Here is a 14,475-nt window from a genome sequence, read left to right as displayed (position 1 = left end):
AAGCCCATATACCTAGTCTACCCTGGTCCCTGACACTACTATGGACCCCCTTGAGACCCTGGTTCAGCAAATGCAGGGCCTCTCCCTACAGGTCCAGGCCCTGGCTCAGAGGGTCAACCAGCCTGATGCTACCATGGTAGTGCCCCTCACCTCACCTCTTGAACCCCACCTCAAGTTGCCTGACCGGTTCTCAGGGGACCGGAAGACTTTTTTCTCCTTTCGGGAGAGTTGTAGGCTCTATTTTCGCTTAAAGCCCCACTCCTCTGGTTCTGAGAGCCAGCGGGTGGGTATAATTATGTCCCGGCTCCAGGACGGGCCCCAAGAATGGGCCTTCTCCTTGGCTCCTGACGCCCCTGAACTTTCCTCCGTTGATCTTTTCTGCTCTCGGGCTCATTTATGACGAGACTGACAAGACTGCCTTTGCCGAGAGTCAGCTGGTGACCTTACGTCAGGGTAAGAGACCTGTTGAGGAGTATTGTTCTGACTTTAGGAAGTGGTGCGTAGCTTCTCGGTGGAATGACCCTGCCTGAAGGTGCCAGTTTAGGTTGGGTCTGTCGACCGCCCTGAAAGATCTGCTAGTTAGCTATCCCTCTTCTGACTCCCTAGATCAGGTTATGGCTTTAGCGGTATGACTTGACCAACGTCTCAGGGAACGACGACTTGAACGTATTTGTGTTTTCTCCTCTGACTCCCCCATGATGCCTCCCGAGGTTCCGTTGCTTCGTTCTTCCACGGAAGACTCGGAGGTACCTATGCAACTTGGGGCTTCCGTGTCCCCCCAACAACGGAGAGAGTTCCGCAGGAAGAATGGTCTCTGCTTCTACTGTGGGGATGACAAGCATCAAGTGAACAACTGTCCTAGGCGTCAGAATAAGCAGCCGGAAGAACATCGGGGAGGTCGCTTGGGCGCACAGGTATTTCCCGTAAATATGAAACGTAATAAAATCTTGCTTCCCTTTCAGGTCTCTTTTGGTGGTAGGTCTGCTACCGGCAGTGCCTTCGTGGATTCAGGGTCTTCTGCTAATATTATGTCTGTGGAATTTGCTATGTCTCTAGCTATTCCTTTGATTGATTTGCCTAAACCTGTCCCGGTAGTGGGTATCGACGCCACTCCTCTTGCTAATGGTTATTTTACACAGCATACCCCTGTTTTTGAACTCCTTGTTGGCTCCATGCATTTGGAGCAGTGTTCTGTACTGGTGATGCAGGGATTATCGTCCGATTTGGATTTAGGCCTTCCCTGGTTGCAGTTGCATAATCCCACGTTTGACTGGAATACTGGGGATCTTACCAAATGGGGTATGAATGCTTGACGTCATGTTTTTCTGTTAATTCTATTTCTCTCCCTGAGGAGGTGAACACTCTACCTGAGTTTGTTCAGGACTTCGCTGATGTTTTCTCTAAAGAGGCCTCCGAAGTGTTACCACCTCATAGAGAATACGATTGCGCAATTGATTTGGTACCTGGAGCTAAGCTCCCTAAGGGTAGGATATTTAATCTCTCTTGTCCCGAACGTGAAGCCATGAGAGAGAATATCCAGGAATGCCTGGCCAAGGGTTACATTCGCCCCTCTACTTCTCCGGTAGGTGCTGGCTTCTTCTTCGTAGGGAAGAAGGATGGTGGTCTTAGGCCATGCATTGACTACCGAAACTTGAATAAGGTCACTGTAAGGAACCAGTATTCCCTTCCTTTGATTCCTGATCTCTTCAATCAGGTTCAGGGGGCCCAATGGTTTTCTAAGTTTGATCTACGGGGGGCTTATAACCTTATCCGCATCAAAGAGGGGGATGAGTGGAAGACTGCGTTTAACACGCCCGAAGGTCATTTCGAATACCTCGTCATGCCCTTTGGGTTGTGTAATGCTCCCGCGGTCTTCCAGAATTTCAAAAATGAGGTTTTAAGAGACTACCTGGGGGTATTTCTTGTAGTGTACCTTGATGACATACTTGTGTTTTCCAAGGATTGGTCCTCCAACATTGAGCATGTCAGGAAGGTGCTCCAGGCCCTTCGGGAAAACAAACTGTTTGCTAAGACCGAAAAATGTGTGTTTGGGGTGCAGGAGATACCGTTTTTGGGTCAAATCCTCACTCCTCATGATTTCCGCATGGACCCCGCCAAGGTCCAGGCTGTGGCGGAATGGGTCCAACCTGCCTCCCTGAAGGCGTTACAGTGCTTCCTGGGGTTCGCTAATTATTACAGGAGATTTATTGCTAACTTCTCGGTCATCGCTAAGCCTCTTACGGATCTCACTCGCAAAGGTGCTGATCTCCTCCACTGGCCTCCTGAGGCTGTCCAGGCTTTTGAGGTCCTTAAGAAGTGCTTTATCTCAGCCCCTGTGCTAGTTCAGCCCAACCAAATGGAGCCATTTATCGTGGAGGTTGACCCGTCCGAGGTGGGAGTGGGGGCTGTCTTGTCCCAGGGTACCAGGTCCCTCACCCATCTCCGCCCCTGTGCCTACTTCTCCAGGAAGTTGTTGCCCACTGAGAGTAACTATGATATTGGCAACCGCGAACTCTTAGCCATTAAATGGGCATTTGAAGAGTGGCGCCACTTCCTGGAGGGGGCTAGGCACCAGGTAACGGTCCTTACCGACCACAAGAATCTGGTTTTCCTAGAATTTGCCCGGAGGCTAAAGCCGAGACAAGCTCGATGGGCGTTATTTTTTACCAGATTCAACTTTTTGGTCACCTATAGGGCTGGGTCTAAAAATATTAAGGCTGATGCACTGTCGCGTAGCTTCATGGCCAGCCCTCCTTCGGAGGAAGATCCTGCTTGTATTTTGCCTCCAGGTATAATCATTTCCTCTATTGATTCTGATTTAGTCTCTGAAATTGCGGCTGATCAAGGCTCAGCTCCCAGGAACCTTCCTGAGAACAAGCGGTTTGTTCCCCTGCAATTCCGGCTAAGGGTACTTAGGGAAAATCATGACTCTGCACTATCTGGCCATCCAGGCATCCTGGGTACCAAGCACCTCATTGGCAGAAACTATTGGTGGCCTGGGTTGCTCAAAGACGTTAAGGCCTACGTCGCCGCTTGTGAAGTTTGTGCTAGGTCCAAGACTCCCAGGTCCCGACCAGCGGGCGTACTATGTTCTTTGCCCGTTCCCCAGAGACCTTGGACCCATATCTCCATGGATTTCATCCCCGATTTGCCTCCATCTCAAGGCAAGTCGGTGGTGTGGGTTGTAGTACACCGCTTCAGTAAGATGTGCCACTTTGTGCCCCTCAAGAAACTACCCAATGCTAAGACGTTAGCTACCTTGTTTGTCAAACACATCCTGCGTCTCCATGGGGTCCCTGTCAATATTGTTTCTGACAGAGGGGTACAATTTGTTTCTTTGTTTTGGAGAGCCTTCTGTAAAAAGTTGGAGATTGATCTGTCCTTCTCCTCGGCCTTCCATCCTGAAACTAATGGCCAAACTGAGAGGACTAATCAGTCTCTAGAACAATATTTAAGGTGTTTTATCTCTGACTGTCAATATGATTGGGTCTCATTCATTCCCCTCGCCGAATTTTTCCTTAATAACCGGGTCAGTAACTCGTCAGGGGTCTCCCCCTTTTTCTGTAATTTTGGGTTTAATCCACGGTTCTCCTCCGTTTCACCTTGTAGTTCCAACAATCCCGAGGTAGATGTCGTTCATTGGGAACTGTGCACAGTCTGGGCCCAGGTTCAGAAGAACCTAGGGGCGTCCCAGAGCATACAAAAGACTCAGGCAGATAGAAGACGTTCTGCTAACCCCTTGTTTGTGGTCGGGGATCTGGTGTGGCTATCGTCAAAAAATTTGCGCCTTAAAGTCCCGTCCAAGAAGTTTGCTCCCCGGTTTATAGGGCCATACAAGGTAATTGAAGTCCTTAACCCTGTCTCCTTCTGACTGGAGTTGCCCCCGTCTTTTCGAGTACACGACGTGTTTCATGCCTCCCTCCTTAAACGCTGCTCCCCGTCCTTGGCTCCCTCGAGGAAACCTCCGGTCCCTGTTCTCACCCCTGAGGGGGTAGAATTAGAGGTGGCCAAGATTGTGGACAGCAGGATGGTCCAAGGCTCTCTCCAGTACCTGGTCCATTGGAGGGGATACGGGCCTGAGGAGAGGACTTGGGTACCCGCCCGGGATGTTCACGCTGGGGTATTGCTCAGGAGGTTCCACCTGCGTTTCCCCAATAAACCAGGTCCCCCTAGAAAGGGTCCGGTGGCCCCTCATAAAAGGGGGGGTACTGTAAAGGATCTGCCAGACACAACTTCTGTGTCAACGCCCATAGTTAATCAGTCTGCACCTGCTTCTATGTCTGTGAGACTGACTCCATCTTCCACCACTCAGGATGGCAGGCTTAGGAGTGGGAGAGCCTATCGCAGCCTGGCAAGACGGAGTTAGCTCCCGCCCTCTGTCTATTTATACCTGCCTTTCCTGTTCCTCCTTTGCTTGTGATTCTTCTCTGCTGGTTTCCTGGCCCTGCTGCAGCTTCTGAACTACTTATCCTCTGCTTGTGTTTGACCTTGGCTTTACTGATCACTCTTCTGCTCTGCGTTTTTGTACCTCGCTCATCTCCTGGTTTGACTCGGCTCGTTCACTTCGCTTGTTGCTCACGGTGTCCCCGTGGGCAACTTTCCCATTTCCCTGTCTTCTTGTACCCTTGTCTGTTTGTCTGTCGTGCACCTATTGAGTGTAGGGACCGTCGCCCAGTTGTACCCCGTCGCCTAGGGCGGGTCGTTGCAAGTAGGCAGGGACTGAGTGGTGGGTAGATTAGGGCTCACTTGTCTGTCTCCCTACCCCGACATTACACTACGTCTTAAGGATGCAGATACTATTGAATGTGGCTACCTTGCTAGGAACACCTAGGCCCAGTGGCGTAACTACCGCGGTAGCAATTGTAGCGGCTTTGATGGGGCCCGTGCCGCTAGCCGACATGCCCCCCCATATGTTCGGTGGCGCTGCTAGCAGCCGTTATGGCTGCTACAACTGTGGCAACGCTACTACGGGGCCCGCACCACGGAGCCTTTAACATTGATGGGCTGGGCGACATGGGCCCCCTCATGCCCGGGGGCGTCGCTAGCTCCGGTGGGGGCCCCGGTGCTAGCGACAGCTACCCCCTCTTGCAGTAACTGTACCTGCATCTATAACACGCAGGTACAAATACATCCAATAGCGCTGAATGGCCGGATATGTTCCCACGGCGACTCAGTGGTTAGCACTATTGCCTTGCAGCTCTGGAGTCCATATGTGGGCACTATCTACAGAGGGCTGTATGTGGGGCACTATCTGCAGGGGCTTCTATGTAGGGCACTATCTACAGAAGCTCTATGGGGGTCACTATCTACAGGGGGCTATGGGGGCACTATCTACAGGGGGCACGGTGTGTGTTTGGGACACAGTGTATGGTACTATTATAATCAGGTACACAGTGTATGGCGCTATTATAATTAGAGGTGCAGTGTATGGTACTATTATAATCAGCACAGTGTATGGCGCTATTATAATTAGAGGTGCAGTGTATGTCGCTTTATTATATTTAGAGGTGTTGAGAAATGTTTTAAAAGTGAGAAGTGAAGACATCTGAGTGGAAAACTGCATCATAGAGGTCTGGACCGGAGGGAGAAGAAAAAGAGCTAGAATCTGAGATGTCACCGGTGAGTCATTTAATGTAAATGTTTATTCTGACTCTAATCAGCACTGTAGTCACTGTATGATCTGCAGCGAGATGATGGGTGGTATGATTTTCTTTTTGTGAAACAGCATCTCCTTACAATTGTTCGGGCCATGCTGGGAGCTGTAGATTACGCCGTACAAACCTATACGGCAGGGGTTGCACTAAATTGAGCTGTATTTGTTCTGGGGATGTATTTATGTACTGAGCTTTGTTCTGGTGCTGTATATATGTAATGAGCTTGGTTCTGATGCAGTATTTAAGTACTGAGCTTTGTTCTGTTGCTGTATATATGTATGAGCATGGTTCTGGCTCTGTATATATGTACTGAGCTTGGTTCTGGGGATGTATATATGTACTGAGCTTGGTTCTTGTCACGTTGGGTATGTGGACCCACTGGGCCGTACCGCCTTGACAGTATGGCAACTGGCCAACAGGACACAGTTCACAGTCTATAGTTCATATAGTGTACCTGTGGTAGCTCAGACAGTAGCAAGACAGGCTCGGCTGGGACTAGGCAGCAAGCAGGTGCCAGGCGTGGCGCAACAGGACAGGCGTGGTACACAGCACAGCACGACTTCAGCTCAACATGGCACTTGACCAGGATAGCACGGGATACAGGTTACAGGTAGCAGGAACTGGGAACACTGGGAACTGGAAAACACTTAGGAGACCATTTGCATAGACATACTAGGATAACAACAACAAGGCTCAGGCATGGCAGGCAGGGGCTGGGCCCTTCTTCTAGTCCAGGGTGCTCTGGGAGCAATCAGCTTAATCTCCCACCTGTGTGCGACCTGGCTCCTTGTCTGGACTGAGCTCGCGAGCGCACCCTGGTGGTCGCTGTGGTACAGGACGGCCGCATGTGCAGACATCTCTGGAGAGAAGGGCGTCGACCGGATGGAAGGAGTTCGTGGTCAGCGACCACAGACGTTCAGTTCTGGTCCTGTATTTATGTAATGAGCTTGGTTCTGGGGCTGTATTTATGTACTGATCTTTCTTCTGTTATTGTATATATGTACTGAGCTTGGTTCTAGTGCTGTATTTATGTACTGAGCTTTGTTCTGGGGATGTATATATGTATGGGCTTTGTTCTGGTGCTGTATTTATGTCAGAGCTTGGTTCTAGTGCTGTATTTATGTGTGGAGCTTGGTTGTGGTGCTGTATATATGTACTGAGCTCGGTTCTGGGGATGTATATATGTATGAGCTTGGTTCTAGTGCTGTATTTATGTACTGTTCTTTCCTCTGGTATTGTATTTATGTACTGAGCTTGGTTGTGGTACTGTATATATGTATGAGCTTCTAGTGCTGTAATTATGTACTGTTAGACAAAATAGACGAGGAGACAGCACTTCCAAAATATGTCAGCTTTTTAATCACCCGTGCGACGTTTCAGTCCATCAGGACTTTTCTCAAGCCTGCTGGACTGAAACGTCGCACGGGTGATTAAAAAGCTGACATATTTTGGAAGTGCTGTCTCCTCGTCTATTTTGTCTATCTGATATTGGGGACCGCGGATCCGGTCCTATTGAGGCGTGCACCCACTTGTGGTCCAGTGCTGTGGTAATTTTCTGCTTTGTAATTATGTACTGAGCTTTGTTCTGGTACTGTATATATGTACGGAGTTTGGTTCCAGTGCTGTATTATTTATGTACTGAGCTTGGTTGTGGTACTGTATATATGTACTGAGCTTGGTTCTGGTGATGTATATATGTATTGAGCTTGGTTCTGGGGTTGTATTTATGTATTGAGCTTGGTTCTGGAGCCATATATGTCATAGCTTGGTTCTGGAGATGTAATTATATAGAATATATTTATAATAACAAAATTGCAGGGCAGATAGAATTGTTCTCAATTCAGTGTATATTTCATGGGATCCTGTCTGGTAGTTTTAACCCCTTGAACCACCACCATGCAGTAATACATGACCTGACAATATTTCCAAATGTATGTGTTTTTCAGATGCAGCAAAATCTTTAAAATCCATTTTTAACATGGCACACACTATATGCTAATTAGTCATTAAAGGGTCATGGGGCAGTGCCGCTATCCTGAAGAGTCACATAGTCCTGCCTCCAAACCCACCTTTCCATGTTTGATTGACATCCCCCTGGCTGATACAACTCTCTCGGATGTGCCATTGCCTTGTGGCACTATACACAAGGGGGGGCTGTGTGGCAATATATACATGGGGCTGTGTGGCACTACTAAGGGGAGCTGTGTGGCACTATCTACTAGAGGGGCTGTATGGCACTAAGTTACAAGGGTTGAGGGCTGTGGCTCTGTCTGCAGGGGGCTGTGTGTGGCACAATCTACAGGGGTCTGTTTGGCACTATCTACTAAGGGGGGCTGTGTAGCACTATATACAAGGGAGGGGGGCTGTGTGGCACTATAGACACAATGGGAGCTGTATAGCGCTATATATAGTGGGGCTTTTTGGCGATATCTTCAGGCGGGCTGTATGGCACTATCTACAAGGGGGAGGTGGGGGCGCTATATACAAGTGGGGTGTGACACTGTCTATAGGCGGGGCTGTATAGCACTGTCTACAGGGGGGCTGTATGCCACATTCTACAGGGGGCACTATCTATAAGGGTGGCTGCTTGTTGCACCTGGGGGGGCCCAGTCAAGAGTTTGCTATGGGGCCCAGTCTTTCCTAGTTACGCCCCTGCCTAGGTCGCCTTCTCTGGAGAAGTCTTAGTTAGAAATAGCTGAGGTTTACAGGACTGAGAATACCGATTTGTAGAACCATGTCAGCAGGTAATAGTAGTCATACAGGAAGAAGTCAAGGCCGTGGAGTACGATCAGCAGGGTAAGTGAAAGGGCACCAGTGCACAAAAACTATTTAGTAGAGCTTGAGTAGGTTCAAAGGCGGGAAAACCAAAATAATAAATGGAATGGGTGTACAGTACCCACGAAAGATGACCAAAATTAAGGTTATTTAACTAATAACTATAACTGTCTATAAAATGTCAAAGGTCTGTCTAATGATCTATTTATACCCGGGACTGTAACTATAACTCAGAGGCATCCACTACATCTACAGGAAAGATGGTTTCTACACCAACATTTAAAGGGATTCTTTACTGTAAGAGCAGTGAGACTATGGAACTGTCTGCCAGAGGAAGCTGTCAAGGTAAATTCAATAAAAGAGTTCTAGAGAGGTCTGGATGTCTTTCTTAATTGTAATAATGTTACAGGTTATGGGCATTAGATTACTCGAGGTGGGTTCTTGATCCAGCGATTAAATCTAATTGCTGTATTTGGAGTCAGGAAGGAATTTTTCCCTAAGATAAGGAAAATTGGAATCTACCTGTAATGCCCATGGCCGCGGGTCGCCAAGTTTACTTACCTCCTGATGGCCGCAGCCACGGATCAGTGAGTCTCCATCTCCTCCTCAGGAGACGCCAGCGCTCACTTCCGCTTCACTCTGCTGTGTCACGTAGGGTGTGCGCGCATGCTCGTGACCGCTCTTAAAGGCCATCGTGCGCACCTGAATTAAAGACCAAATTAGCCCATGAGCACCCTGGACTATAAGAGGGGACCAGCCCCTTCCTGCATTGCCTGAGCGTTGTTGTCGTTTACCTATGTTTGTCTCTGCAAATGATCACTTAGTGTTTCCTAGATCCCAGTGTTCCCGTTCCTGCTACCTGTATCCCGTGCTATCCAGAACCAAGTGCCGTATAGAGCTGGAGTCGAGCTGCGCTAAGTACTACGCCTGTCCTGTTACACCACGCCTGGTGTCTGCCTGCTGCCAAAGTCTCATCCGAGCCTGTCTTGCTGCTGTCCGAAGTTGCCACTGGTACACATATTTGAACTATAGACTTTGACCTGTGTCCTATTGGCTAGCTGCCATACCGTTAAGGCGGTACGGCCCAGTGGGTCCACGCACCCAACGTGACACTACCTCATGGGGATTTTCGTTTTTCTCTGAAATAACATTGCAGCAGAATAGGTTACGCTAGATAGACGTATATCTTTTTTTATCCTTACTATCTATGTTATACTTGAGAGTTTCTGGATTATCAGATATGCCTAATATAGTCTGGACCAGTAAAGAAGAAATAGAATAAAAGCCATGAAAACTTATCCAGGTTCCAAGGTCTCTGGGGACTACAGGGCATCTCCAACCTCTCATTTGTCCATTACTGTGAAAGTATATACCCGGGCTCCTAAGCATTTCCAAAAATGGCTCATAAAACAATGTTGAATGTAGAAATGTTTTCTAGTGCTTCTTTATATGCTCCAGTTTCCTCCCACAATCCAAAAACAGACCGATAGGTTAATTGGCTTCCTATTGGGGACAGGGACTGATGTGAATAGTGACAATCCCACAGCGGAATATGTCGGTGCTATATATGCGACAGAAATAAATAATTACGTGTCCTTCTCTCTTTTGAACATGGTCTTGTTTCTATATCAGAGCTCCGGGACTATTATTTGCGTCTCTTCTCTGAACCAAGAGGTCCTGTCAAGATGATGAGATGTGCTCCATGACCTCTTGTGTTTTTTTGTCTGTCAACATTTACATTTCCACTGGAATTTGGATTGTGGTGTTTATATAACAAACATGTCCAAGGGGTTGCGTACAGAATATTCTAATGCTGCAACTTGACTTTGGCATTCATAGCTCGGCTGTATTTACTTATTTTGTGTCTACATTATGCAAGTTAACTTTCTACTCATCAAACGCAAATAAATGTTATCACAAATTAATGTTGAAAAGCAGGGGCGTAACTAGAATTCACAGGGCCCATAGCAAAATGAGATGGGCCGACACCACCTAATGACAGGAAACTGGAAAAGCAGCATAAGTAGCAATAATTGCAGGTATGGATGATAGTACCATATATCAGGGAACCCACATAGTAGTGGTAGACAGCAGAAAACACCAACTTGCTATTCTTCACAAAACTGGACAATGTTCTTGCACCTGAGTGGGTACCCTCAACCTCTGGGCCCCATAGTAACTGATATGGCTGGTACAGCTTTAGTTACGCCCATGTTAAAAATATATAGTTGTGTAGCCTTGGTTACTGATAACAATTAAATCTTCATCAAATCATATATAGTCTGTTTTTTTTCAAACATTCGCCTACTGGGCATAAATTTAATCAAGAATGTATAGTGAGAGAGGTAGGAGGGTAAAACTGTGATTGACTGCCAGTGAGAGCTGAAAGAGGGAGGAAGAACATGCACTGGGTGATTGTGTGACCGAGACATGAGCTCCATTAAAGCGAAGATGGCAGAGAGCTACTTCCTGTGAAAGAAACTGGAGGCAAGAGGGGTAGGTTTTAAATCTCCATCCTTCCAGCATGTCCTACCTTGGCCTGTGACTGCGGCAGCCAATCACCATCCTCAATAGTGACATCCAGTCCATACAGATGTCACCACTGCAGACAGGGAGTTCTGGGCCCCAATTTAAAATCTATTACAGGGCCTACCATGAGCTACTTATAATACAGGTTGTTTTTTTTTTGTGGCAGAGGAGTTCAGGCACCAGGTGCGACAGCTATCTCTACACCCCCTATTGCTACGCCCCTGACCGCGACCAGTGATTGGCTATCGTCTCCATACATCCAGAACAGGACAGCATCAGCTGCACCACGGGGAGTACCTGGTGGAGGAATCGCTGCTAATTTAAAAGGTTTATGATTTTTTATTTTGAGGCAATTTATACACTTTTATAGTGAAAACCCAGAAAACCCCTTTTACTATTCATTAGTGATCCTTCAACACAATGGCCCATTGTTTATCTCACCCTGTCTACCCCATCATTCTTTTTAGTATTGTAAATATGCTGAGGCAAAGAGATAATTTTGGCATCCCCAGTAACAAATATGGTATTTATTCAGCTATCATATTTAATTTAAAAGGCAACCCATGTTAGAAGCAAACAGAGGTCTTCAAAACAAGTCTGCCTCATATACTGTGTGTCTGCTATGACAAAAATAGTGACACCTGTACATGAAATCCGCTCGAGATTCGTCAATGAGATCCATTAATGTGTGTAATAATCTTATGACGGCCCTGGACATCTGTCTTCTCGGTGTCAGCTCCCTCCAGCGAGACACCGGCACTCACTTCCGGGTCCTCGGACTGTTTCCCGCAGGACGCACGCCCACGCGTGCACGGCCTTAAAGGGCCAGTACACGTCCAGCTGTCACCAACCAATAAGTAGCCCAAATGGCTACTGGACTATAAAAAGGGGCTCTGCCCACTTGTTCCTCGCCTGAGCGTTGTTGTATACCTAAGTTTGTCTTGCAAATGGTCTCCCAGTGTTTCTTAGTTCCCAGTGTTACCCGTTCCTGCTGCCTGTACCCTGTATCCCGTGCTATCGTATCTGCTGAGAAAGTCAAGTTGTGTCTTCCGCTGTATCCATGGTGCCACTTGCTGTGAAAGTCAAGTCGTGTCGTCCGCTGCATCCACGGTGCCATCTGCTGTGAAAGTCAAGTCGTGTCTTCCGCTGCATCCACGGTGCCACCTGCTGTGAAAGTCAAGTCGTGCTCCCGCTACTGTCTACATTGCTTCAGGTACCCGTTCTGAACTATAGACATTGTTTTGTACCTTGTTGGCCAGCTGCTACCCCGCTACGCGGTACGGCCCAGTGGGTCCACAGCTCCCGCCGTGACACTGGACCTAATAAACGTATTGCACTGTGGAGACCATCATTCAACCCACAACCCGTTGATTATCATCTGATTGACATCTAGCCGTCAATAAAATGTCCATCACAAATATAAAACAAAACAACAAATTCAGTATCATAACTAGTTACAAGGCATAGTAGCACAGGAACTCAGATTTGGATATCACATAATTATATCCCTTCCATTCCCTGTTGCTTTTAGTATCATATTTTCCGGAAGGGGAGTGTCCACGTGCGCCAAATTCACCCGCTTTCCTAGGTACTAAAGGTACCCTCCTTCATTGGTCTTTGCTTGAGTAATTAGATTCTTTACTCTAGCTTGCTAGTTGTACTCTTAAGTAATTCTATTTGGATTATCTTTTACCGATCCTGCCTGAGCTTGACTTCGCCTTCCTGCCACCTGCCCTATGACCTATGCCTTCGTTTGGACCTTGTATCTGTCTGCTGTTATTGTAACTCGCATGTCCAGGTTAGTTGTTGCCAATGGAGACTTCTCTGGTAGTAGCGACCTGAAGATACTAGTGGCAAAGTCCACATCTACGTACAAAGGTTAAAGGGTGAATACCTAGCCACCCTTTAGGGTATGTTCACACGTAGTCAACATAAACGTCTGAAAATCCAGAGCTGTTTTCAAGGGAAAACAGACCCTGCTTTTCAGACGTTTTTTTACCAACTCGCATTTTTCGCGCCGTTTTCGCGGCGTTTTTTACGTCCGTTTTTGGAGCTGTTTTCATTGGAGTCTATGAGAAAACAGCTCCAAAAACGTCCAAAGAAGTGTCCTTCACTTCTTTTGACGAGGCTGTATTTTTACGCGTCGTCGTTTGACAGCTGTCAAACGACGACGCGTAAATAACAGGTCGTCTGCACCGTACGTCGGCAAACCCATTCAAATGAATGGGCAGATGTTTGCCGACGTATTGTAGCCGTATTTTCAGGCGTAAAACGAGGCATAATACGCCTCGTTTACGTCTGAAAATAGGTAGTGTGAACATACCCTTAGGGTATGTTCACACGTAGTCAACAAAAACGTCTGAAAATCCAGAGCTGTTTTCAAGGGAAAACAGACCCTGCTTTTCAGACGTTTTTTTACCAACTCGCATTTTTCGCGGCGTTTTCACGCCGTTTTCGCGGCGTTTTTTACGTCCGTTTTTGGAGCTGTTTTCATTGGAGTCTATGAGAAAACAGCTCCAAAAACGTCCAAAGAAGTGCCCTGCACTTCTTTTGACGAGGCTGTATTTTTACGCGTCGTCGTTTGACAGCTGTCAAACGACGACGCGTAAATAACAGGTCGTCTGCACAGTACGTCGGCAAACCCATTCAAATAAATGGGCAGATGTTTGCCGACGTATTGTAGCCCTATTTTCAGACGTAAAACGAGGCATAATACGCCTCGTATACGTCTGAAATTTGGCCGTGTGAACATACCCTAAGACTTCACTACCCAGTTTAGTCCAGACCACACCATCTGTTTTTTCCATGACAGTCACTAAAATCCACAGGTCCCGTGACATATATGTAAGCAGGATTGGATTATAGGAAAGGCAAAAGGGGCAATTGGCCCTTTTTAAAGGGAGCTTCCCAATTTTACTGTTTAGTGATGGCATATAGCTAGGATCTGACTGCCCTGTACTTCCGCTGATTCTCATAATGAAGGGGCCTCTGCACTGGTTTTGCACTGTGGCTGCTTCAAAGTTATTCCCTGCACAGCAGTGCTCCCAGCCACCCCCCACCCCCCACCCTGTGTAGTGTACGGTCGCACATCCCCATTCACTCAAAGGAAGCTATGTTGCAGTTCACTTAAAGAGAATCTGTCACAAGGTTTATGCTGCCCTATCTGAGGGCAGCATAAAGTAGTGCCAGAAGCCCTGATTCGAACACTGTATCACTAATTTGTCAGCATTCAGTAGTTTTTGTTAAAATCACTTTTTTTCAGCAGCTCGTATTCATGAGCTGTGGCTAGAACCGCCCACCAACCACTGATTGACAGGTTTCTCCCAATACTGTGCATGGGGAGAAAGCTGCCAATGAGGGACCGGTGTGCAGCTCATGAATATCGGGGACTCCATGAATATTCTTGTTTTTTTACTTTTATTTATGCTATTTTTCTGGAGAGGACCACTAGAAGACAATTTTTCAATGCTTTTTTTTTGAGAGTCAACTGTATTATAGTCTACAGGTTCAAGAGAAA

The 14,475-nt window shown here is 47.2% G+C and overlaps 1 long non-coding RNA gene across 5 annotated transcripts in view; it reads left to right on the top strand.

The window, feature by feature from the left end:
- LOC142651348 (uncharacterized) overlaps nt 1-14,475 on the top strand; it is a 65,465-nt gene that overhangs the window by 20,298 nt on the left and 30,692 nt on the right. For 3 of the 5 annotated variants that reach the window (XR_012847603.1, XR_012847604.1, XR_012847602.1), the window contains exon 2: nt 11,125-12,171. This is a non-coding gene — a long non-coding RNA (uncharacterized LOC142651348). Of the gene's footprint in view, nt 1-9,152; nt 9,441-10,536; nt 10,926-11,124; nt 12,172-14,475 lie in introns of those variants that run through there. The other 2 variants (XR_012847606.1, XR_012847605.1) reach the window with 2 other exon arrangements.

Source organism: Rhinoderma darwinii, chromosome 5, assembly GCF_050947455.1.
Source record: "Rhinoderma darwinii isolate aRhiDar2 chromosome 5, aRhiDar2.hap1, whole genome shotgun sequence".
Lineage (NCBI taxonomy): Eukaryota > Metazoa > Chordata > Amphibia > Anura > Rhinodermatidae > Rhinoderma > Rhinoderma darwinii.
This window is presented reverse-complemented; position numbering and strand designations above follow the sequence as displayed.